The following is a 25,332-nucleotide window of genomic DNA, read 5'->3' as shown; positions in this document are numbered from 1 at the left end:
AAAACGTGAGGTGAAAAGCAAAAAGGTTGCTGGTAGGCCACCTTAAGGATGCCATGTCTAACAAAAATTAACTGAGGATTACGTGAGTAAAACATCAGGTTTCTCTACGGCATTTGGTGAGACAAGTGGGCCTTCTTTTATCTTCCATTCAAGCAATCTTTGACGGACCCATTTATTATAGAGCTCTTCAAGGATTAAAGATAAGGTACTTACAAAGGAGTCACAAATACTCAGAGATGGTAGACTTCTGTAATATGGGTCGTAGACTAAAAGCAGCGCAAAAGCAGAGTGCAACAGGGTCCAAAAAATTGAGTGCCACATGAGAGTTTGCATGCAAGCGTATCCTTTTACAGATCCAGAGATATACTCATGCAATTTTTGTTTTTAGGACAGAACGTGCATGATGAAAAAAACATTGTTTTTAAAAAGCGCATTGCAGAATATCAGTACTTTGATGTGGGACAACTTGAATACTTTCAAACAAAATATTTGCATGCAGTTTTCAGTAAGTTGTTGTGGCTGAGTGGTTAAGGCGATGGACTTGAAATCCATTGGGGTCTCCCCGCGCAGGTTTGAATCCTGCCAACAACGAGAATCTTGTTATTATCGGCTACAATTTCAGAAGTTAACCTTTAGTATTTCTTCAATTTCAGTTTTATAAATAGGTGGCTTATTTTTGTGTCACTATTGCCTCTCCACATATTTATTATCGCTACCTCTTTCATGTCTTTGCTACACCTCTCTTCCTACTTTAGCACTGGTGTAAACGCTTCAAATTATTATACCATTGCTCTCTCAATCATACCTGCGCATGCACTTGAAACTTACTTTACCAATAAAAGATGCAAAGAGAGAAATAGAACAAAAGTGCTGGCTGGATTTGGCAAACACACTTCATAAAACTGCATTTTCTTTTTTATTCTGCCCCATGTTACATGCTTAACCTCTCTCTATGTAATTTCTCTTAATCTGCTGTCCCAGGAAGAGAATTTCCTCTACAGGCTCTTTCTGTGTTTTTTTCCTTAGTCTTTCTTTCCCTTTTCTTAGCTGTGTAACTGTTCCTTTACGCTCTCTATTTACGCGCCATTAATCTCATTTGAGCTCCTTGCTCCCGCTCCTGTTTTCTCCAACTCTCATACTGCCAGTTCTCTCTTTCTCTGTGGTTGGTGGCTAAAATCCAGAGCTTTTGAAGCCACGTGGTTTCTGCCTCTTGTTGTCAGACTTGAATTGGAAAAGGAACCATATTAACAAGCCTTTACCACTCACACACGGCGGAAGTTTATACTTTAATTCAGTGAGCTAAGAAAAGCGTGTTGTGGGTCCCCTACGAGCCATGGTGCTTGCTTCATCATGATTTGGAACCAGTCATTAGCCGCAGCTCTGCTAATGAGCCACTGAGGTCAGTTTCAATAATTACTCAAAAACATGACCTTGCAGCCCGCCCTCAACTGTGTATTTATATTACTTTACTGCTGTTCGTGTGATTAGCTGGGAGGAGCTCACGGCCGCATCCTCCCTATAAAAGTGTAGATGGATCACTCCTTAACTCTTTCTTGCTTCACATACAAATGGCTTGAAAGGTGCAGGGAAGATGCAGGTCTAATAGACATAATAGAAGGTCTGTGCCAAGTTGGTTTCTCTGCATTGGTGTCCCATCACAGGCCCGCAAGTGTAATGTGTTATCTTTGACTCCTGGCAGTTCACAAGCAGGCGGCCAGGAAACGGTTTCAGCCTATCAACCACTGAGGAGACGCAGCCTCTGTATGAGGAATGAGGAAGGAATGAATACATCCAGCCTATCACAGGAGCAGCCCTGAGTGTTCCAAATTATAAATTCTCCATGTTAGTGTATGGCATTGACCCCATGTAGCTCGCCGTGATCGTATAGTAGTACTCTGCGTTGTGGCCGCAGCAACCTTGGTTCGAATCCAAGTCACGGCATTGTGGTTGGCAATGTTACGGCAGTTGGGTTCTGCTTTTACCAAATGTACCAGAGGTTTAAATATTTAAACCATCTAACAACAAAATATTTAATTTAACATGATTATAAGCTGTAGCTATAATGTATTTACTTACATAAATTATCGTTCTTGAACCTATTGTGGGTGGAGGGGGAGCGGAGCTCACCCCCCAGGTGCAGTTGAGTAACCTGTGTTGTGGCTCTCTACAGGGAAGGCACAAATGTTGCTGTCACCCAGCCCAATCCAGACGTGTATTGGGGCCTGGTTTCAGGTAAATAGAGCAGTAAGTGCAGAGAAATGTTCACTCTCTAAAAGTGGCATTTCTAAAATAGTAAAGTTAAATCCAACCTCACCAGTAAGTAGGATTTTCAATAAATAAATAAAGCTACTCCTCTCCGATATGGAATTACCAAATAAAAAGTATAGGGGAATACCCAATGCTAACCTATGAGAGAGGTAGACCTCACAGTAGTGAAAAATGAAATAGACTGTTTGGTACTTACAGGACATGCAAACCACCAAAGTACATATCTTATCTTTTACTTGCATAGCATCATGCACCTAGGACTACCTAGGGCCTACCTTAGGGGTAAATTATATGGAATAAAAGGGGAGTTTAGGGCTTGGCAAGTAGACTGGGACTCATCTGGGAGACCCTTGAGTCTATGCCCAGAACCATAACTCTGCCAGTCGAGTACTTACCTAAAAGCCGATAACTCACTTCTCTTCCATAGGCTAACATTGACTGGTTCCACTTGGAAATTCTTCTAAGTGTGGAGTTTTGGAACTTTAAAATATTCATCTAAAATCAGCCGAACAACGAATTCTGATTTACTCACCTGTTATCAGGAGAGACCTCAGTGCTGCATCTTGTAGCTCAGTACTGACCCGGAAAAGTAATTTTAACCGTACTTACCAGTAACTCGAATTTTCTTCCATAGGATATCATTGCTTGCTTTTTGCTGACAAAGTTTCTAAGTGTCGATTTTTGAAACTTACAAATATTCTTTAAAAATCGTACCAATTGTGAAAACGTAATTGCTTACCTGTTTTAGATAGATGTCCCAGTACTGAGCCTAGGAGCCCAGCACTGAATTACCAAAGTAACGAGAATGTACTTTACCCGTAACTTGAATTTTCTTCCATAGGAAACCATTGACTGTTTTTCTGTAAAATTTCTTCTAAGTGTCGATTTTGCAAACTTATAAATATTCCTTAAAAATCGCTTGTATAACTTAAACGCAGTTTCTCAACTGCTTACAGGTGGTACAGTAGTGCTGGATCTAGGATCCAACACTGACATAGAAAAAGTAACCATAACCCCACCTACCTGCTAAGTGAATTTCCTTCCATAGGATAACATTGGTAATTTGATCAGAAAAAATTTCTAAGTGTCAACTTTTAAAATAGCAAAATATTGCTTGAAAATCACAACAGTTACTAAAACGAATTTACTCACTTGTTTCCAAGAACTGTCCCAGGACTGAATCTAGGATCCAGTCCTGGATTTAGAAAAGTAATCCTGAAAGTAATTAATTGCATATAACTTAAAATTCCCATTGAGCTCAATGTATTATTGTATTTGAAATTGTGTTTCCTATTGCAATAAACTGTAAATATTACCTGCAAAAGTCAATTGCCTATTGCAAAGTTTTTAACTAAAGCATCTTATTCTGAGAAAGTATATTTTGATACCTATTGTTGGTTCTAAAATAAAACAACGATATATTTTTTATACAAACCATTGGCCTAGAGTTCATTTCTTGAGTGTGTGAGACCATTTGCTGACTGAGTGTGTACAACAAAGGCTTTACACTGTCCTCGGATACTGCCTTACTGCTCGAGCAAGCTACCACTTTAGCGAGTAAGGTTATATCAAACTTTAGCCTCTGTCAAACCTCTGGGCACTGAGGACTCTGTGCACACTGTACCTTTTTGGGAACAGTATATACAGAGCCACTTTCTCACAGTAGTGATAAAGTGATTAGAGTCCTAAGGCCAACATAAAGATAGAGCAAAACGTGAGGTGAAAAGCAAAAAGGTTGCTGGTAGGCCACCTTAAGGATGCCATGTCTAACAAAAATTAACTGAGGATTACGTGAGTAAAACATCAGGTTTCTCTACGGCATTTGGTGAGACAAGTGGGCCTTCTTTTATCTTCCATTCAAGCAATCTTTGACGGACCCATTTATTATAGAGCTCTTCAAGGATTAAAGATAAGGTACTTACAAAGGAGTCACAAATACTCAGAAAAGGTAGACTTCTGTAAAATGGGTCGTAGACTAAAAGCAGCGCAAAAACAGAGTGCAACAGGGTCCAAAAAATTGAGTGCCACATGAGAGTTTGCATGCAAGCGTATCCTTTTACAGATCCAGAGATATACTCATGCAATTTTTGTTTTTAGGACAGAACGTGCATGATGAAAAAAACATTGTTTTTAAAAAGCGCATTGCAGAATATCAGTACTTTGATGTGGGACAACTTGAATACTTTCAAACAATATATTTGCATGCAGCTTACAGTAAGTTGTTGTGGCCGAGTGGTTAAGGCGATGGACTTGAAATCCATTGGGGTCTCCCCGCGCAAGTTCGAATCCTGCCAACAACGAGAATCTTGTTATTATCGGCTACAATTTCAGAAGTTAACCTTAAGTATTTCTTCAATTTCAGTTTTATAAATAGGTGGCTTATTTTTGTGTCACAATTGCCTCTCCACATATTTATTATCGCTACCTCTTTCATGTCTTTGCTACACCTCTCTTCCTACTTTAGCACTGGTGTAAACGCTTCAAATTATTATACCATTGCTCTCTCAATCATACCTGCGCATGTACTTGAAACTTACTTTACCAATAAAAGATGCAAAGAGAGAAATAGAACAAAAGTGCTGGCTGGATTTGGCAAACACACTTCATAAAACTGCATTTTCTTTGTTATTCTCCCCCATGTTACATGCTTAACCTCTCCCTATGTAATTTCTCTTAATCTGCTGTCCCAGGAAGAGAATTTCCTCTACAGGCTCTTTCTGTGTTTTTTTCCTTAGTCTTTCTTTCCCTTTTCTTAGCTGTGTAACTGTTCCTTTACGCTCTCTATTTACGCGCCATTAATCTCATTTGAGCTCCTTGCTCCCGCTCCTGTTTTCTCCAACTCTCATACTGCCAGTTCTCTCTTTCTCTGTGGTTGGTGGCTAAAATCCAGAGCTTTCAAAGCCACGTGGTTTCTGCCTCTTGTTGTCAGACTTGAATTGGAAAAGGAACCATATTAACAAGCCTTTACCACTCACACACAGGGGAAGTTTATACTTTAATTCAGTGAGCTAAGAAAAGCGTGTTGTGGGTCCCCTATGAGCCATGGTGCTTGCTTCATCATGATTTGGAACCAGTCATTAGCCGCAGCTCTGCTAATGAGCCACTGAGGTCAGTTTCAATAATTACTCAAAAACATGACCTTGCAGCCCGCCCTCAACTGTGTATTTATATTACTTTACTGCTGTTCGTGTGATTAGCTGGGAGGAGCTCACGGCCGCATCCTCCCTATAAAAGTGTAGATGGATCACTCCTTAACTCTTTCTTGCTTCACATACAAATGGCTTGAAAGGTGCAGGGAAGATGCAGGTCTAATAGACATAATAGAAGGTCTGTGCCAAGTTGGTTTCTCTGCATTGGTGTCCCATCACAGGCCCGCAAGTGTAATGTGTTATCTTTGACTCCTGGCAGTTCACAAGCAGGCGGCCAGGAAACGGTTTCAGCCTATCAACCACTGAGGAGACGCAGCCTCTGTATGAGGAATGAGGAAGGAATGAATACATCCAGCCTATCACAGGAGCAGCCCTGAGTGTTCCAAATTATAAATTCTCCATGTTAGTGTATGGCATTGAGCCCGTGTAGCTCGCTGTGATCGTATAGTGGTTAGTACTCTGCGTTGTGGCCGCAGCAACCTTGGTTCGAATCCAAGTCACGGCATTGTGGTTGGCAATGTTACGGCAGTTGGGTTCTGCTTTTACAGAATTACCAAATGTACCAGAGGTTTAAATATTTAAACCATCTAACAACAAATTATTTAATTTAACATGATTATAAGCTGTAGCTATAATGTATTTACTTACATAAATTATCGTTCTTGAACCTATTGGGGGTGGAGGGGGAGCGGAGCTCACCCCCCAGGTGCAGTTGAGTAACCTGTGTTGTGGCTCTCTACAGGGAAGGCACAAATGTTGCTGTCACCCAGCCCAATCCAGACGTGTATTGGGGCCAGGTTTCAGGTAAATAGAGCAGTAAGTGCAGAGAAATGTTCACTGTCTAAAAGTGGCATTTCTAAAATAGTAAAGTTAAATCCAACCTCACCAGTAAGTAGGATTTTCAATAAATAAATAAAGCTACTCCTCTCCGATATTGAATTCTCAAATAAAAAGTATAGGGGAATACCCAATGCTAACCTATGAGAGAGGTAGACCTCACAGTAGTGAAAAATGAAATAGACTGTTTGGTACTTACAGGACATGCGAACCACCAAAGTACATATCTTATCTTTTACTTGCATGGCATCATGCACCCAGGACTACCTAGGGCCTACCTTAGGGGTAAATTATATGTAATAAAAAGGGAGTTTAGGGCTTGGCAAGTAGACTGGGACTCCCCTGGGAGACCCCTGAGTCTATGCCCAGAACCATAACTCTGCCAGTCGAGTACTTACCTAAAAGTCGATAACTCACTTCTCTTCCATAGGCTAACATTGACTGGTTTCACTTGGAAATTCTTCTAAGTGTGGAGTTTTGGAACTTTAAAATATTCATCTAAAATCAGCCGAACAACGAATTCTGATTTACTCCCCTGTTATCAGGAGAGACCTCAGTGCTGCATCTTGTAGCTCAGTACTGACCCTGAAAAGTAATTTTAACCGTACTTACCAGTAACTCAAATTTTCTTCCATAGGATATCATTGCTTGCTTTTTGCTGACAAAGTTTCTAAGTGTCGATTTTTGAAACTTACAAATATTCTTTAAAAATCGTACCAATTGTGAAAACGAAATTGCTCACCTGTTTTAGATAGATGTCCCAGCACTGAGCCTAGGAGCCCAGCACTGAATTATCAAAGTAACGAGAACGTACTTTACCCGTAACTTGAATTTACTTCCATAGGAAACCATTGACTGTTTTTCTGTAAAATTTCTTCTACGTGTCGATTTTGCAAACTTATAAATATTCCTTAAAAATCGCTTGTATAACTTAAACGCAGTTTCTCAACTGCTTACAGGTGGTACAGTAGTGCTGGATCTAGGATCCAACACTGACATAGAAAAAGTAACCATAACCCCACCTACCTGCTAAGTGAATTTCCTTCCATAGGATAACATTGGTAATTTGATCAGAAAAAATTTCTAAGTGTCAATTTTAAAATAGCAAAATATTGCTTGAAAATCACAACAGTTACTAAAACGAATTTACTCACTTGTTTCCAAGAACTGTCCCAGGACTGAATCTAGGATCCAGTCCTGGATTTAGAAAAGTAATCCTGAAAGTAATTAATTGCATATAACTTAAAATTCCCATTGAGCTCAATGTATTATTGTATTTGAAATTGTGTTTCCTATTGCAATAAACTGTAACTATTACCTGCAAAAGTCAATTGCCTATTGCAAAGTTTTTAACTAAAGCATCTTATTCTGAGAAAGTATATTTTGATACCTATTGTTGGTTCTAAAATAAAACAACAATATATTTTTTATACAAACCATTGGCCTAGAGTTCAGTTCTTGAGTGTGTGAGACCATTTGCTGACTGAGTGTGTACAACAAATGCTTTACACTGTCCTCGGATACTGCCTTACTGCTCGAGCAAGCTACCACTTTAGAGAGTAAGGTTATATCAAACTTTAGCCTCTGTCAAACCTCTGGGCACTGAGGACTCTGTGCACACTGTACCTATTTGGGAACAGTATATACAGAGCCACTTTCTCACAGTAGTGATAAAGTGATTAGAGTCCTAAGGCCAACATAAAGATAGAGCAAAACGTGAGGTGAAAAGCAAAAAGGTTGCTGGTAGGCCACCTTAAGGATGCCATGTCTAACAAAAATTAACTGAGGATTACGTGAGTAAAACATCAGGTTTCTCTACGGCATTTGGTGAGACAAGTGGGCCTTCTTTTATCTTCCATTCAAGCAATCTTTGACGGACCCATTTATTATAGAGCTCTTCAAGGATTAAAGATAAGGTACTTACAAAGGAGTCACAAATACTCAGAGATGGTAGACTTCTGTAATATGGGTCGTAGACTAAAAGCAGCGCAAAAACAGAGTGCAACAGGGTCCAAAAAATTGAGTGCCACATGAGAGTTTGCATGCAAGCGTATCCTTTTACAGATCAGAGATATACTCATGCAATTTTTGTTTTTAGGACAGAACGTGCATGATGAAAAAAACATTGTTTTTAAAAAGCGCATTGCAGAATATCAGTACTTTGATGTGGGACAACTTGAATACTTTCAAACAAAATATTTGCATGCAGCTTACAGTAAGTTGTTGTGGCCGAGTGGTTAAGGCGATGGACTTGAAATCCATTGGGGTCTCCCCGCGCAGGTTCGAATCCTGCCAACAACGAGAATCTTGTTATTATCGGCTACAATTTCAGAAGTTAACCTTTAGTATTTCTTCAATTTCAGTTTTATAAATAGGTGGCTTATTTTTGTGTCACTATTGCCTCTCCACATATTTATTATCGCTACCTCTTTCATGTCTTTGCTACATCTCTCTTCCTACTTTAGCACTGGTGTAAACGCTTCAAATTATTATACCATTGCTCTCTCAATCATACCTGGGCATGCACTTGAAACTTACTTTACCAATAAAAGATGCAAAGAGAGAAATAGAACAAAAGTGCTGGCTGGATTTGGCAAACACACTTCATAAAACTGCATTTTCTTTTTTATTCTACCCGTGTTACATGCTTAACCTCTCCCTATGTAATTTCTCTTAATCTGCTGTCCCAGGAAGAGAATTTCATCTACAGGCTCTTTCTGTGTTTTTTTCCTTAGTCTTTCTTTCCCTTTTCTTAGCTGTGTAACTGTTCCTTTACGCTCTCTATTTACGCGCCATTAATCTCATTTGAGCTCCTTGCTCCTGCTCCTGTTTTCTCCAACTCTCATACTGCCAGTTCTCTCTTTCTCTGTGGTTGGTGGCTAAAATCCAGAGCTTTCGAAGCCACGTGGTTTCTGCCTCTTGTTGTCAGACTTGAATTGGAAAAGGAACCATATTAACAAGCCTTTACCACTCACACACGGCGGAAGTTTATACTTTAATTCAGTGAGCTAAGAAAAGCGTGTTGTGGGTCCCCTACGAGCCATGGTGCTTGCTTCATCATGATTTGGAACCAGTCATTAGCCGCAGCTCTGCTAATGAGCCACTGAGGTCAGTTTCAATAATTACTCAAAAACATGACCTTGCAGCCCGCCCTCAACTGTGTATTTATATTACTTTACTGCTGTTCGTGTGATTAGCTGGGAGGAGCTCACGGCGGCATCCTCCCTATAAAAGTGTAGATGGATCACTCCTTAACTCTTTCTTGCTTCACATACAAATGGCTTGAAAGGTGCAGGGAAGATGCAGGTCTAATAGACAGAATCGAAGGTCTGTGCCAAGTGGGTTTCTCTGCATTGGTGTCCCATCACAGGCCCGCAAGTGTAATGTGTTATCTTTGACTCCTGGCAGTTCACAAGAAGGGGGCCAGGAAACGGTTTCAGCCTATCAACCACTGAGGAGACGCAGCCTCTGTATGAGGAATGAGGAAGGAATGAATACATCCAGCCTATCACAGGAGCAGACCTGAGTGTTCCAAATTATAAATTCTCCATGTTAGTTTATGGCATTGACCCCATGTAGCTCGCCGTGATCGTATAGTGGTTAGTACTCTGCGTTGTGGCCGCAGCAACCTTGGTTCGAATCCAAGTTACGGCATTGTGGTTGGCAATGTTACGGCAGTTGGGTTCTGCTTTTACAGAATTACCAAATGTACCAGAGGTTTAAATATTTAAACCATCTAACAACAAATTATTTAATTTAACATGATTATAAGCTGTAGCTATAATGTATTTACTTACATAAATTATCGTTCTTGAACCTATTGTGGGTGGAGGGGGAGCGGAGCTCACCCCCCAGGTGCAGTTGAGTAACCTGTGTTGTGGCTCTCTACAGGGAAGGCACAAATGTTGTTGTCACCCAGCCCAATCCAGACGTGTATTGGGGCCTGGTTTCAGGTAAATAGAGCAGTAAGTGCAGAGAAATGTTCACTCTCTAAAAGTGGCATTTCTAAAATAGTAAAGTTAAATCCAACCTCACCAGTAAGTAGGATTTTCAATAAATAAATAAAGCTAGTCCTCTCCGATATGGAATTACCAAATAAAAAGTATAGGGGAATACCCAATGCTAACCTATGAGAGAGGTAGACCTCACAGTAGTGAAAAATGAAATAGACTGTTTGGTACTTACAGGACATGCAAACCACCAAAGTACATATCTTATCTTTTACTTGCATAGCATCATGCACCTAGGACTACCTAGGGCCTACCTTAGGGGTAAATTATATGTAATAAAAGGGGAGTTTAGGGCTTGGCAAGTAGACTGGGACTCCCCTGGGAGACCCTTGAGTCTATGCCCAGAACCATAACTCTGCCAGTCGAGTACTTACCTAAAAGCCGATAACTCACTTCTCTTCCATAGGCTAACATTGACTGGTTCCACTTGGAAATTCTTCTAAGTGTGGAGTTTTGGAACTTTAAAATATTCATCTAAAATCAGCCGAACAACGAATTCTGATTTACTCACCTGTTATCAGGAGAGACCTCAGTGCTGCATCTTGTAGCTCAGTACTGACCCTGAAAAGTAATTTTAACCGTACTTACCAGTAACTCGAATTTTCTTCTATAGGATATCATTGCTTGCTTTTTGCTGACAAAGTTTCTAAGTGTCGATTTTTGAAACTTACAAATATTCTTTAAAAATCGTACCAATTGTGAAAACGTAATTGCTTACCTGTTTTAGATAGATGTCCCAGTACTGAGCCTAGGAGCCCAGCACTGAATTACCAAAGTAACGAGAATGTACTTTACCCGTAACTTGAATTTCCTTCCATAGGAAACCATTGACTGTTTTTCTGTCAAATTTCTTCTAAGTGTCGATTTTGCAAACTTATAAATATTCCTTAAAAATCGCTTGTATAACTTAAACGCAGTTTCTCAACTGCTTACAGGTGGTACAGTAGTGCTGGATCTAGGATCCAACACTGACATAGAAAAAGTAACCATAACCCCACCTACCTGCTAAGTGAATTTCCTTCCATAGGATAACATTGGTAATTTGATCAGAAAAAATTTCTAAGTGTCAACTTTTAAAATAGCAAAATATTGCTTGAAAATCACAACAGTTACTAAAACGAATTTACTCACTTGTTTCCAAGAACTGTCCCAGGACTGAATCTAGGATCCAGTCCTGGATTTAGAAAAGTAATCCTGAAAGTAATTAATTGCATATAACTTAAAATTCCCATTGAGCTCAATGTATTATTGTATTTGAAATTGTGTTTCCTATTGCAATAAACTGTAACTATTACCTGCAAAAGTCAATTGCCTATTGCAAAGTTTTTAACTAAAGCATCTTATTCTGAGAAAGTATATTTTGATACCTATTGTTGGTTCTAAAATAAAACAACAATATATTTTTTATACAAACCATTGGCCTAGAGTTCAGTTCTTGAGTGTGTGAGACCATTTGCTGACTGAGTGTGTACAACAAATGCTTTACACTGTCCTCGGATACTGCCTTACTGCTCGAGCAAGCTACCACTTTAGAGAGTAAGGTTATATCAAACTTTAGCCTCTGTCAAACCTCTGGGCACTGAGGACTCTGTGCACACTGTACCTTTTTGGGAACAGTATATACAGAGCCACTTTCTCACAGTAGTGATAAAGTGATTAGAGTCCTAAGGCCAACATAAAGATAGAGCAAAACGTGAGGTGAAAAGCACAAAGGTTGCTGGTAGGCCACCTTAAGGATGCCATGTCTAACAAAAATTAACTGAGGATTACGTGAGTAAAACATCAGGTTTCTCTACGGCATTTGGTGAGACAAGTGGGCCTTCTTTTATCTTCCATTCAAGCAATCTTTGACGGACCCATTTATTATAGAGCTCTTCAAGGATTAAAGATAAGGTACTTACAAAGGAGTCACAAATACTCAGAGATGGTAGACTTCTGTAATATGGGTCGTAGACTAAAAGCAGCGCAAAAACAGAGTGCAACAGGGTCCAAAAAATTGAGTGCCACATGAGAGTTTGCATGCAAGCGTATCCTTTTACAGATCCAGAGATATACTCATGCAATTTTTGTTTTTAGGACAGAACGTGCATGATGAAAAAAACATTGTTTTTAAAAAGCGCATTGCAGAATATCAGTACTTTGATGTGGGACAACTTGAATACTTTCAAACAAAATATTTGCATGCAGCTTACAGTAAGTTGTTGTGGCCGAGTGGTTAAGGCGATGGACTTGAAATCCATTGGGGTCTCCCCGCGCAGGTTCGAATCCTGCCAACAACGAGAATCTTGTTATTATCGGCTACAATTTCAGAAGTTAACCTTTAGTATTTCTTCAATTTCAGTTTTATAAATAGGTGGCTTATTTTTGTGTCACTACTGCCTCTCCACATATTTATTATCGCTACCTCATTCATGTCTTTGCTACACCTCTCTTCCTACTTTAGCACTGGTGTAAACGCTTCAAATTATTATACCATTGCTCTCTCAATCATACCTGCGCATGCACTTGAAACTTACTTTACCAATAAAAGATGCAAAGAGAGAAATAGAACAAAAGTGCTGGCTGGATTTGGCAAACACACTTCATAAAACTGCATTTTCTTTTTTATTCTACCCCATGTTACATGCTTAACCTCTCCCTATGTAATTTCTCTTAATCTGCTGTCCCAGGAAGAGAATTTCCTCTACAGGCTCTTTCTGTGTTTTTTTCCTTAGTCTTTCTTTCCCTTTTCTTAGCTGTGTAACTGTTCCTTTACGCTCTCTATTTACGCGCCATTAATCTCATTTGAGCTCCTTGCTCCCGCTCCTGTTTTCTCCAACTCTCATACTGCCAGTTCTCTCTTTCTCTGTGGTTGGTGGCTAAAATCCAGAGCTTTCGAAGCCACGTGGTTTCTGCCTCTTGTTGTCAGACTTGAATTGGAAAAGGAACCATATTAACAAGCCTTTACCACTCACACACGGCGGAAGTTTATACTTTAATTCAGTGAGCTAAGAAAAGCGTGTTGTGGGTCCCCTACGAGCCATGGTGCTTGCTTCATCATGATTTGGAACCAGTCATTAGCCGCAGCTCTGCTAATGAGCCACTGAGGTCAGTTTCAATAATTACTCAAAAACATGACCTTGCAGCCCGCCCTCAACTGTGTATTTATATTACTTTACTGCCGTTCATGTGATTAGCTGGGAGGAGCTCACGGCGGCATCCTCCCTATAAAAGTGTAGATGGATCACTCCTTAACTCTTTCTTGCTTCACATACAAATGGCTTGAAAGGTGCAGGGAAGATGCAGGTCTAATAGACAGAATCGAAGGTCTGTGCCAAGTGGGTTTCTCTGCATTGGTGTCCCATCACAGGCCCGCAAGTGTAATGTGTTATCTTTGACTCCTGGCAGTTCACAAGCAGGCGGCCAGGAAACGGTTTCAGCCTATCAACCACTGAGGAGACGCAGCCTCTGTATGAGGAATGAGGGAGGAATGAATACATCCAGCCTATCACAGGAGCAGCCCTGAGTGTTCCAAATTATAAATTCTCCATGTTAGTTTATGGCATTGACCCCATGTAGCTCGCCGTGATCGTATAGTGGTTAGTAATCTGCGTTGTGGCCGCAGCAACCTTGGTTCGAATCCAAGTTACGGCATTGTGGTTGGCAATGTTACGGCAGTTGGGTTCTGCTTTTACAGAATTACCAAATGTACCAGAGGTTTAAATATTTAAACCATCTAACAACAAATTATTTAATTTAACATGATTATAAGCTGTAGCTATAATGTATTTACTTACATAAATTATCGTTCTTGAACCTATTGTGGGTGGAGGGGGAGCGGAGCTCACCCCCCAGGTGCAGTTGAGTAACCTGTGTTGTGGCTCTCTACAGGGAAGGCACAAATGTTGCTGTCACCCAGCCCAATCCAGACGTGTATTGGGGCCTGGTTTCAGGTAAATAGAGCAGTAAGTGCAGAGAAATGTTCACTCTCTAAAAGTGGCATTTCTAAAATAGTAAAGTTAAATCCAACCTCACCAGTAAGTAGGATTTTCAATAAATAAATAAAGCTAGTCCTCTCCGATATGGAATTACCAAATAAAAAGTATAGGGGAATACCCAATGCTAACCTATGAGAGAGGTAGACCTCACAGTAGTGAAAAATGAAATAGACTGTTTGGTACTTACAGGACATGCAAACCACCAAAGTACATATCTTATCTTTTACTTGCATAGCATCATGCACCTAGGACTACCTAGGGCCTACCTTAGGGGTAAATTATATGTAATAAAAGGGGAGTTTAGGGCTTGGCAAGTAGACTGGGACTCCCCTGGGAGACCCTTGAGTCTATGCCCAGAACCATAACTCTGCCAGTCGAGTACTTACCTAAAAGCCGATAACTCACTTCTCTTCCATAGGCTAACATTGACTGGTTCCACTTGGAAATTCTTCTAAGTGTGGAGTTTTGGAACTTTAAAATATTCATCTAAAATCAGCCGAACAACGAATTCTGATTTACTCACCTGTTATCAGGAGAGACCTCAGTGCTGCATCTTGTAGCTCAGTACTGACCCTGAAAAGTAATTTTAAACATACTTACCAGTAACTCGAATTTTCTTCCATAGGATATCATTGCTTGCTTTTTGCTGACAAAGTTTCTAAGTGTCGATTTTTGAAACTTACAAATATTCTTTAAAAATCGTACCAATTGTGAAAACGTAATTGCTTACCTGTTTTAGATAGATGTCCCAGTACTGAGCCTAGGAGCCCAGCACTGAATTACCAAAGTAACGAGAATGTACTTTACCCATAACTTGAATTTTCTTCCATAGGAAACCATTGACTGTTTTTCTGTAAAATTTCTTCTAAGTGTCGATTTTGCAAACTTATAAATATTCCTTAAAAATCGCTTGTATAACTTAAACGCAGTTTCTCAACTGCTTACAGGTGGTACAGTAGTGCTGGATCTAGGATCCAACACTGACATAGAAAAAGTAACCATAACCCCACCTACCTGCTAAGTGAATTTCCTTCCATAGGATAACATTGGTAATTTGATCAGAAAAAATTTCTAAGTGTCAACTTTTAAAATAGCAAAATATTGCTTGAAAATCACAACAGTTACTAAAACGAATTTACTCACTTGTTTCCAAGAACTGTCCCAGTACTGAATCTAGGATCCAGTCCTGGATTTAGAAAAGTAATCCTGAAAGTAATTAATTGCATATAACTTAAAATTCCCATTGAGCTCAATGTATTATTGTATTTGAAATTGTGTTTCCTATGGCAATAAACTGTAACTATTACCTGCAAAAGTCAATTGCCTATTGCAAAGTTTTTAACTAAAGCATCTTATTCTGAGAAAGTATATTTTGATACCTATTGTTGGTTCTAAAATAAAACAACGATATATTTTTTATACAAACCATTGGCCTAGAGTTCAGTTCTTGAGTGTGTGAGACCATTTGCTGACTGAGTGTGTACAACAAATGCTTTACACTGTCCTCGGATACTGCCTTACTGCTCGAGCAAGCTACCACTTTAGAGAGTAAGGTTATATCAAACTTTAGCCTCTGTCAAACCTCTGGGCACTGAGGACTCTGTGCACACTGTACCTTTTTGGGAACAGTATATACAGAGCCACTTTCTCACAGTAGTGATAAAGTGATTAGAGTCCTAAGGCCAACATAAAGATAGAGCAAAACGTGAGGTGAAAAGCAAAAAGGTTGCTGGTAGGCCACCTTAAGGATGCCATGTCTAACAAAAATTAACTGAGGATTACGTGAGTAAAACATCAGGTTTCTCTACGGCATTTGGTGAGACAAGTGGGCCTTCTTTTATCTTCCATTCAAGCAATCTTTGAAGGACCCATTTATTATAGAGCTCTTCAAGGATTAAAGATAAGGTACTTACAAAGGAGTCACAAATACTCAGAGATGCTAGACTTCTGTAATATGGGTCGTAGACTAAAAGCAGCGCAAAAACAGAGTGCAACAGGGTCCAAAAAATTGAGTGCCACATGAGAGTTTGCATGCAAGCGTATCCTTTTACAGATCCAGAGATATACTCATGCAATTTTTGTTTTTAGGACAGAACGTGCATGATGAAAAAAACATTGTTTTTAAAAAGCGCATTGCAGAATATCAGTACTTTGATGTGGGACAACTTGAATACTTTCAAACAAAATATTTGCATGCAGCTTACAGTAAGTTGTTGTGGCCGAGTGGTTAAGGCGATGGACTTGAAATCCATTGGGGTCTCCCCGCGCAGGTTCGAATCCTGCCAACAACGAGAATCTTGTTATTATCGGCTACAATTTCAGAAGTTAACCTTTAGTATTTCTTCAATTTCAGTTTTATAAATAGGTGGCTTATTTTTGTGTCACTATTGCCTCTCCACATATTTATTATCGCTACCTCTTTCATGTCTTTGCTACACCTCTCTTCCTACTTTAGCACTGGTGTAAAATCTTCAAATTATTATACCATTGCTCTCTCAATCATACCTGCACATGCACTTGAAACTTACTTTACCAATAAAAGATGCAAAGAGAGAAATAGAACAAAAGTGCTGGCTGGATTTGGCAAACACACTTCATAAAACTGCATTTTCTTTTTTATTCTCCCCCATGTTACATGCTTAACCTCTCCCTATGTAATTTCTCTTAATCTGCTGTCCCAGGAAGAGAATTTCCTCTACAGGCTCTTTCTGTGTTTTTTTCCTTAGTCTTTCTTTCCCTTTTCTTAGCTGTGTAACTGTTCCTTTACGCTCTCTATTTACGCGCCATTAATCTCATTTGAGCTCCTTGCTCCCGCTCCTGTTTTCTCCAACTCTCATACTGCCAGTTCTCTCTTTCTCTGTGGTTGGTTGCTAAAATCCAGAGCTTTCGAAGCCACGTGGTTTCTGCCTCTTGTTGTCAGACTTGAATTGGAAAAGGAACCATATTAACAAGCCTTTACCACTCACACACGGCAGAAGTTTATACTTTAATTCAGTGAGCTAAGAAAAGCGTGTTGTGGGTCCCCTACGAGCCATGGTGCTTGCTTCATCATGATTTGGAACCAGTCATTAGCCGCAGCTCTGCTAATGAGCCACTGAGGTCAGTTTCAATAATTACTCAAAAACATGACCTTGCAGCCCGCCCTCAACTGTGTATTTATATTACTTTACTGCTGTTCGTGTGATTAGCTGGGAGGAGCTCACGGCGGCATCCTCCCTATAAAAGTGTAGATGGATCACTCCTTAACTCTTTCTTGCTTCACATACAAATGGCTTGAAAGGTGCAGGGAAGATGCAGGTCTAATAGACAGAATAGAAGGTCTGTGCCAAGTGGGTTTCTCTGCATTGGTGTCCCATCACAGGCCCGCAAGTGTAATGTGTTATCTTTGACTCCTGGCAGTTCACAAGCAGGCGGCCAGAAAACGGTTTCAGCCTATCAACCACTGAGGAGACGCAGCCTCTGTATGAGGAATGAGGAAGGAATGAATACATCCAGCCTATCACAGGAGCAGCCCTGAGTGTTCCAAATTATAAATTCTCCATGTTAGTGTATGGCATTGACCCCATGTAGCTCGCCATGATCGTATAGTGGTTAGTACTCTGCGTTGTGGCCGCAGCAACCTTGGTTCGAATCCAAGTTACGGCTTTGTGGTTGGCAATGTTACGGCAGTTGGGTTCTGCTTTTACAGAATTACCAAATGTACCAGAGGTTTAAATATTTAAACCATCTAACAACAAATTATTTAATTTAACATGATTATAAGCTGTAGCTATAATGTATTTACTTACATAAATTATCGTTCTTGAACCTATTGTGGGTGGAGGGGGAGCGGAGCTCACCCCCCAGGTGCAGTTGAGTAACCTGTGTTGTGGCTCTCTACAGGGAAGGCACAAATGTTGCTGTCACCCAGCCCAATCCAGACGTGTATTGGGGCCTGGTTTCAGGTAAATAGAGCAGTAAGTGCAGAGAAATGTTCACTCTCTAAAAGTGGCATTTCTAAAATAGTAAAGTTAAATCCAACCTCACCAGTAAGTAGGATTTTCAATAAATAAATAAAGCTACTCCTCTCCGATATGGAATTACCAAATAAAAAGTATAGGGGAATACCCAATGCTAACCTATGAGAGAGGTAGACCTCACAGTAGTGAAAAATGAAATAGACTGTTTGGTACTTACAGGACATGCGAACCACCAAAGTACATATCTTATCTTTTACTTGCATAGCATCATGCACCTAGGACTACCTAGGGCCTACCTTAGGGGTAAATTATATGTAATAAAAGGGGAGTTTAGGGCTTGGCAAGTAGACTGGGACTCCCCTGGGAGACCCTTGAGTCTATGCCCAGAACCATAACTCTGCCAGTCGAGTACTTACCTAAAAGCCGATAACTCACTTCTCTTCCATAGGCTAACATTGACTGGTTCCACTTGGAAATTCTTCTAAGTGTGGAGTTTTGGAACTTTAAAATATTCATCTAAAATCAGCCGAACAACGAATTCTGATTTACTCACCTGTTATCAGGAGAGACCTCAGTGCTGCATCTTGTAGCTCAGTACTGACCCTGAAAAGTAATTTTAACCGTACTTACCAGTAACTCGAATTTTCTTCCATAGGATATCATTGCTTGCTTTTTGCTGACAAAGTTTCTAAGTGTCGATTTTTGAAACTTACAAATATTCTTTAAAAATCGTACCAATTGTGAAAACGTAATTGCTTACCTGTTTTAGATAGATGTCCCAGTACTGAGCCTAGGAGCCCAGCACTGAATTACCAAAGTAACGAGAATGTACTTTACCCATAACTTGAATTTTCTTCCATAGGAAACCATTGACTGTTTTTCTGTAAAATTTCTTCTAAGTGTCGATTTTGCAAACTTATAAATATTCCTTAAAAATCGCTTGTATAACTTAAACGCAGTTTCTCAACTGCTTACAGGTGGTACAGTAGTGCTGGATCTAGGATCCAACACTGACATAGAAAAAGTAACCATAACCCCACCTACCTGCTAAGTGAATTTCCTTCCATAGGATAACATTGGTAATTTGATCAGAAAAAATTTCTAAGTGTCAACTTTTAAAATAGCAAAATATTGCTTGAAAATCACAACAGTTACTAAAACGAATTTACTCACTTGTTTCCAAGAACTGTCCCAGGACTGAATCTAGGATCCAGTCCTGGATTTAGAAAAGTCATCCTGAAAGTAATTAATTGCATATAACTTAAAATTCCCATTGAGCTCAATGTATTATTGTATTTGAAATTGTGTTTCCTATTGCAATAAACTGTAACTATTACCTGCAAAAGTCAATTGCCTATTGCAAAGTTTTTAACTAAAGCATCTTATTCTGAGAAAGTATATTTTGATACCTATTGTTGGTTCTAAAATAAAACAACGATATATTTTTTATACAAACCATTGGCCTAGAGTTCAGTTCTTGAGTGTGTGAGACCATTTGCTGACTGAGTGTGTACAACAAATGCTTTACACTGTCCTCGGATACTGCCTTACTGCTCGAGCAAGCTACCACTTTAGAGAGTAAGGTTATATCAAACTTTAGCCTCTGTCAAACCTCTGGGCACTGAGGACTCTGTGCACACTGTACCTTTTTGGGAACAGTATATACAGAGCCACTTTCTCACAGTAGTGATAAAGTGATTAGAGTCCTAAGGCCAACATAAAGATAGAGCAAAACGTGAGGTGAAAAGCAAAAAGGTTGCTGGTAGGCCACCTTAAGGATGCCATGTCTAACAAAAATGAACTGAGGATTACGTGAGTAAAACATCAGGTTTCTCTACGGCATTTGGTGAGACAAGTGGGCCTTCTTTTATCTTCCATTCAAGCAATCTTTGAAGGACCCATTTATTATAGAGCTCTTCAAGGATTAAAGATAAGGTACTTACAAAGGAGTCACAAATACTCAGAGATGCTAGACTTCTGTAATATGGGTCGTAGACTAAAAGCAGCGCAAAAACAGAGTGCAACAGGGTCCAAAAAATTGAGTGCCACATGAGAGTTTGCATGCAAGCGTATCCTTTTACAGATCCAGAGATATACTCATGCAATTTTTGTTTTTAGGACAGAACGTGCATGATGAAAAAAACATTGTTTTTAAAAAGCGCATTGCAGAATATCAGTACTTTGATGTGGGACAACTTGAATACTTTCAAACAAAATATTTGCATGCAGCTTACAGTAAGTTGTTGTGGCCGAGTGGTTAAGGCGATGGACTTGAAATCCATTGGGGTCTCCCCGCGCAGGTTCGAATCCTGCCAACAACGAGAGTCTTGTTATTATCGGCTACAATTTCAGAAGTTAACCTTTAGTATTTCTTCAATTTCAGTTTTATAAATAGGTGGCTTATTTTTGTGTCACTATTGCCTCTCCACATATTTATTATCGCTACCTCTTTCATGTCTTTGCTACACCTCTCTTCCTACTTTAGCACTGGTGTAAAATCTTCAAATTATTATACCATTGCTCTCTCAATCATACCTGCACATGCACTTGAAACTTACTTTACCAATAAAAGATGCAAAGAGAGAAATAGAACAAAAGTGCTGGCTGGATTTGGCAAACACACTTCATAAAACTGCATTTTCTTTTTTATTCTCCCCCATGTTACATCCTTAACCTCTCCCTATGTAATTTCTCTTAATCTGCTGTCCCAGGAAGAGAATTTCCTCTACAGGCTCTTTCTGTGTTTTTTTCCTTAGTCTTTCTTTCCCTTTTCTTAGCTGTGTAACTGTTCCTTTACGCTCTCTATTTACGCGCCATTAATCTCATTTGAGCTCCTTGCTCCCGCTCCTGTTTTCTCCAACTCTCATACTGCCAGTTCTCTCTTTCTCTGTGGTTGGTTGCTAAAATCCAGAGCTTTCGAAGCCACGTGGTCTCTGCCTCTTGTTGTCAGACTTGAATTGGAAAAGGAACCATATTAACAAGCCTTTACCACTCACACACGGCAGAAGTTTATACTTTAATTCAGTGAGCTAAGAAAAGCGTGTTGTGGGTCCCCTACGAGCCATGGTGCTTGCTTCATCATGATTTGGAACCAGTCATTAGCCGCAGCTCTGCTAATGAGCCACTGAGGTCAGTTTCAATAATTACTCAAAAACATGACCTTGCAGCCCGCCCTCAACTGTGTATTTATATTACTTTACTGCTGTTCGTGTGATTAGCTGGGAGGAGCTCACGGCGGCATCCTCCCTATAAAAGTGTAGATGGATCACTCCTTAACTCTTTCTTGCTTCACAAACAAATGGCTTGAAAGGTGCAGGGAAGATGCAGGTCTAATAGACAGAATAGAAGGTCTGTGCCAAGTGGGTTTCTCTGCATTGGTGTCCCATCACAGGCCCGCAAGTGTAATGTGTTATCTTTGACTCCTGGCAGTTCACAAGCAGGCGGCCAGAAAACGGTTTCAGCCTATCAACCACTGAGGAGACGCAGCCTCTGTATGAGGAATGAGGAAGGAATGAATACATCCAGCCTATCACAGGAGCAGCCCTGAGTGTTCCAAATTATAAATTCTCCATGTTAGTGTATGGCATTGACCCCATGTAGCTCGCCATGATCGTATAGTGGTTAGTACTCTGCGTTGTGGCCGCAGCAACCTTGGTTCGAATCTAAGTTACGGCATTGTGGTTGGCAATGTTACGGCAGTTGGGTTCTGCTTTTACAGAATTACCAAATGTACCAGAGGTTTAAATATTTAAACCATCTAACAACAAATTATTTAATTTAACATGATTATAAGCTGTAGCTATAATGTATTTACTTACATAAATTATCGTTCTTGAACCTATTGTGGGTGGAGGGGGAGCGGAGCTCACCCCCCAGGTGCAGTTGAGTAACCTGTGTTGTGGCTCTCTACAGGGAAGGCACAAATGTTGCTGTCACCCAGCCCAATCCAGACGTGTATTGGGGCCTGGTTTCAGGTAAATAGAGCAGTAAGTGCAGAGAAATGTTCACTCTCTAAAAGTGGCATTTCTAAAATAGTAAAGTTAAATCCAACCTCACCAGTAAGTAGGATTTTCAATAAATAAATAAAGCTACTCCTCTCCGATATGGAATTACCAAATAAAAAGTATAGGGGAATACCCAATGCTAACCTATGAGAGAGGTAGACCTCACAGTAGTGAAAAATGAAATAGACTGTTTGGTACTTACAGGACATGCGAACCACCAAAGTACATATCTTATCTTTTACTTGCATAGCATCATGCACCTAGGACTACCTAGGGCCTACCTTAGGGGTAAATTATATGTAATAAAAGGGGAGTTTAGGGCTTGGCAAGTAGACTGGGACTCCCCTGGGAGACCCTTGAGTCTATGCCCAGAACCATAACTCTGCCAGTCGAGTACTTACCTAAAAGCCGATAACTCACTTCTCTTCCATAGGCTAACATTGACTGGTTCCACTTGGAAATTCTTCTAAGTGTGGAGTTTTGGAACTTTAAAATATTCATCTAAAATCAGCCGAACAACGAATTCTGATTTACTCACCTGTTATCAGGAGAGACCTCAGTGCTGCATCTTGTAGCTCAGTACTGACCCTGAAAAGTAATTTTAACCGTACTTACCAGTAACTCGAATTTTCTTCCATAGGATATCATTGCTTGCTTTTTGCTGACAAAGTTTCTAAGTGTCGATTTTTGAAACTTACAAATATTCTTTAAAAATCGTACCAATTGTGAAAACGTAATTGCTTACCTGTTTTAGATAGATGTCCCAGTACTGAGCCTAGGAGCCCAGCACTGAATTACCAAAGTAACGAGAATGTACTTTACCCATAACTTGAATTTTCTTCCATAGGAAACCATTGACTGTTTTTCTGTAAAATTTCTTCTAAGTGTCGATTTTGCAAACTTATAAATATTCCTTAAAAATCGCTTGTATAACTTAAACGCAGTTTCTCAACTGCTTACAGGTGGTACAGTAGTGCTGGATCTAGGATCCAACACTGACATAGAAAAAGTAACCATAACCCCACCTACCTGCTAAGTGAATTTCCTTCCATAGGATAACATTGGTAATTTGATCAGAAAAAATTTCTAAGTGTCAACTTTTAAAATAGCAAAATATTGCTTGAAAATCACAACAGTTACTAAAACGAATTTACTCACTTGTTTCCAAGAACTGTCCCAGGACTGAATCTAGGATCCAGTCCTGGATTTAGAAAAGTAATCCTGAAAGTAATTAATTGCATATAACTTAAAATTCCCATTGAGCTCAATGTATTATTGTATTTGAAATTGTGTTTCCTATTGCAATAAACTGTAACTATTACCTGCAAAAGTCAATTGCCTATTGCAAAGTTTTTAACTAAAGCATCTTATTCTGAGAAAGTATATTTTGATACCTATTGTTGGTTCTAAAATAAAACAACGATATATTTTTTATACAAACCATTGGCCTAGAGTTCAGTTCTTGAGTGTGTGAGACCATTTGCTGACTGAGTGTGTACAACAAATGCTTTACACTGTCCTCGGATACTGCCTTACTGCTCGAGCAAGCTACCACTTTAGAGAGTAAGGTTATATCAAACTTTAGCCTCTGTCAAACCTCTGGGCACTGAGGACTCTGTGCACACTGTACCTTTTTGGGAACAGTATATACAGAGCCACTTTCTCACAGTAGTGATAAAGTGATTAGAGTCCTAAGGCCAACATAAAGATAGAGCAAAACGTGAGGTGAAAAGCAAAAAGGTTGCTGGTAGGCCACCTTAAGGATGCCATGTCTAACAAAAATGAACTGAGGATTACGTGAGTAAAACATCAGGTTTCTCTACGGCATTTGGTGAGACAAGTGGGCCTTCTTTTATCTTCCATTCAAGCAATCTTTGAAGGACCCATTTATTACAGAGCTCTTCAAGGATTAAAGATAAGGTACTTACAAAGGAGTCACAAATACTCAGAGATGCTAGACTTCTGTAATATGGGTCGTAGACTAAAAGCAGCGCAAAAACAGAGTGCAACAGGGTCCAAAAAATTGAGTGCCACATGAGAGTTTGCATGCAAGCGTATCCTTTTACAGATCCAGAGATATACTCATGCAGTTTTTGTTTTTAGGACAGAACGTGCATGATGAAAAAAACATTGTTTTTAAAAAGCGCATTGCAGAATATCAGTACTTTGATGTGGGACAACTTGAATACTTTCAAACAAAATATTTGCATGCAGCTTACAGTAAGTTGTTGTGGCCGAGTGGTTAAGGCGATGGACTTGAAATCCATTGGGGTCTCCTCGCGCAGGTTCGAATCCGGCCAACAACGAGAGTCTTGTTATTATCGGCTACAATTTCAGAAGTTAACCTTTAGTATTTCTTCAATTTCAGTTTTATAAATAGGTGGCTTATTTTTGTGTCACTATTGCCTCTCCACATATTTATTATCGCTACCTCTTTCATGTCTTTGCTACACCTCTCTTCCTACTTTAGCACTGGTGTAAAATCTTCAAATTATTATACCATTGCTCTCTCAATCATACCTGCACATGCACTTGAAACTTACTTTACCAATAAAAGATGCAAAGAGAGAAATAGAACAAAAGTGCTGGCTGGATTTGGCAAACACACTTCATAAAACTGCATTTTCTTTTTTATTCTCCCCCATGTTACATCCTTAACCTCTCCCTATGTAATTTCTCTTAATCTGCTGTCCCAGGAAGAGAATTTCCTCTACAGGCTCTTTCTGTGTTTTTTTCCTTAGTCTTTCTTTCCCTTTTCTTAGCTGTGTAACTGTTCCTTTACGCTCTCTATTTACGCGCCATTAATCTCATTTGAGCTCCTTGCTCCCGCTCCTGTTTTCTCCAACTCTCATACTGCCAGTTCTCTCTTTCTCTGTGGTTGGTTGCTAAAATCCAGAGCTTTCGAAGCCACGTGGTTTCTGCCTCTTGTTGTCAGACTTGAATTGGAAAAGGAACCATATTAACAAGCCTTTACCACTCACACACGGCAGAAGTTTATACTTTAATTCAGTGAGCTAAGAAAAGCGTGTTGTGGGTCCCCTACGAGCAATGGTGCTTGCTTCATCATGATTTGGAACCAGTCATTAGACGCAGCTCTGCTAATGAGCCACTGAGGTCAGTTTCAATAA

The 25,332-nt window shown here is 39.7% G+C and overlaps 9 non-coding genes across 9 annotated transcripts; all 9 read left to right on the top strand.

Annotated features, from left to right (window-relative positions):
• The first annotated feature begins 509 nt into the window (after positions 1-509).
• Positions 510-591, top strand: TRNAS-UGA (transfer RNA serine (anticodon UGA)). The gene has a single exon. It is a non-coding gene; the product is annotated as a tRNA-Ser (tRNA).
• Positions 592-4,486: 3,895 nt separating this feature from the next.
• Positions 4,487-4,568, top strand: TRNAS-UGA (transfer RNA serine (anticodon UGA)). The gene has a single exon. It is a non-coding gene; the product is annotated as a tRNA-Ser (tRNA).
• A 1,282-nt stretch (positions 4,569-5,850) lies between these two features.
• On the top strand, positions 5,851-5,922 carry TRNAH-GUG (transfer RNA histidin (anticodon GUG)). Its single transcript has one exon. It is a non-coding gene; the product is annotated as a tRNA-His (tRNA).
• Positions 5,923-8,473: 2,551 nt separating this feature from the next.
• Positions 8,474-8,555, top strand: TRNAS-UGA (transfer RNA serine (anticodon UGA)). Its single transcript has one exon. It is a non-coding gene; the product is annotated as a tRNA-Ser (tRNA).
• Positions 8,556-9,836: 1,281 nt separating this feature from the next.
• Positions 9,837-9,908, top strand: TRNAH-GUG (transfer RNA histidin (anticodon GUG)). Its single transcript has one exon. It is a non-coding gene; the product is annotated as a tRNA-His (tRNA).
• Positions 9,909-12,461: 2,553 nt separating this feature from the next.
• On the top strand, positions 12,462-12,543 carry TRNAS-UGA (transfer RNA serine (anticodon UGA)). The gene has a single exon. It is a non-coding gene; the product is annotated as a tRNA-Ser (tRNA).
• Positions 12,544-16,450: 3,907 nt separating this feature from the next.
• Positions 16,451-16,532, top strand: TRNAS-UGA (transfer RNA serine (anticodon UGA)). The gene has a single exon. It is a non-coding gene; the product is annotated as a tRNA-Ser (tRNA).
• A 3,907-nt stretch (positions 16,533-20,439) lies between these two features.
• TRNAS-UGA (transfer RNA serine (anticodon UGA)) lies at positions 20,440-20,521 on the top strand. The gene has a single exon. It is a non-coding gene; the product is annotated as a tRNA-Ser (tRNA).
• A 3,907-nt stretch (positions 20,522-24,428) lies between these two features.
• On the top strand, positions 24,429-24,510 carry TRNAS-UGA (transfer RNA serine (anticodon UGA)). Its single transcript has one exon. It is a non-coding gene; the product is annotated as a tRNA-Ser (tRNA).
• Positions 24,511-25,332: the final 822 nt, after the last annotated feature.

Source organism: Triturus cristatus, chromosome 12 (assembly GCF_964204655.1).
Source record: "Triturus cristatus chromosome 12, aTriCri1.1, whole genome shotgun sequence".
NCBI lineage: Eukaryota > Metazoa > Chordata > Amphibia > Caudata > Salamandridae > Triturus > Triturus cristatus.
The sequence above is the reverse complement of the archived record's forward strand: the minus strand, read 5'-3'. Positions and strand labels throughout refer to the sequence as shown.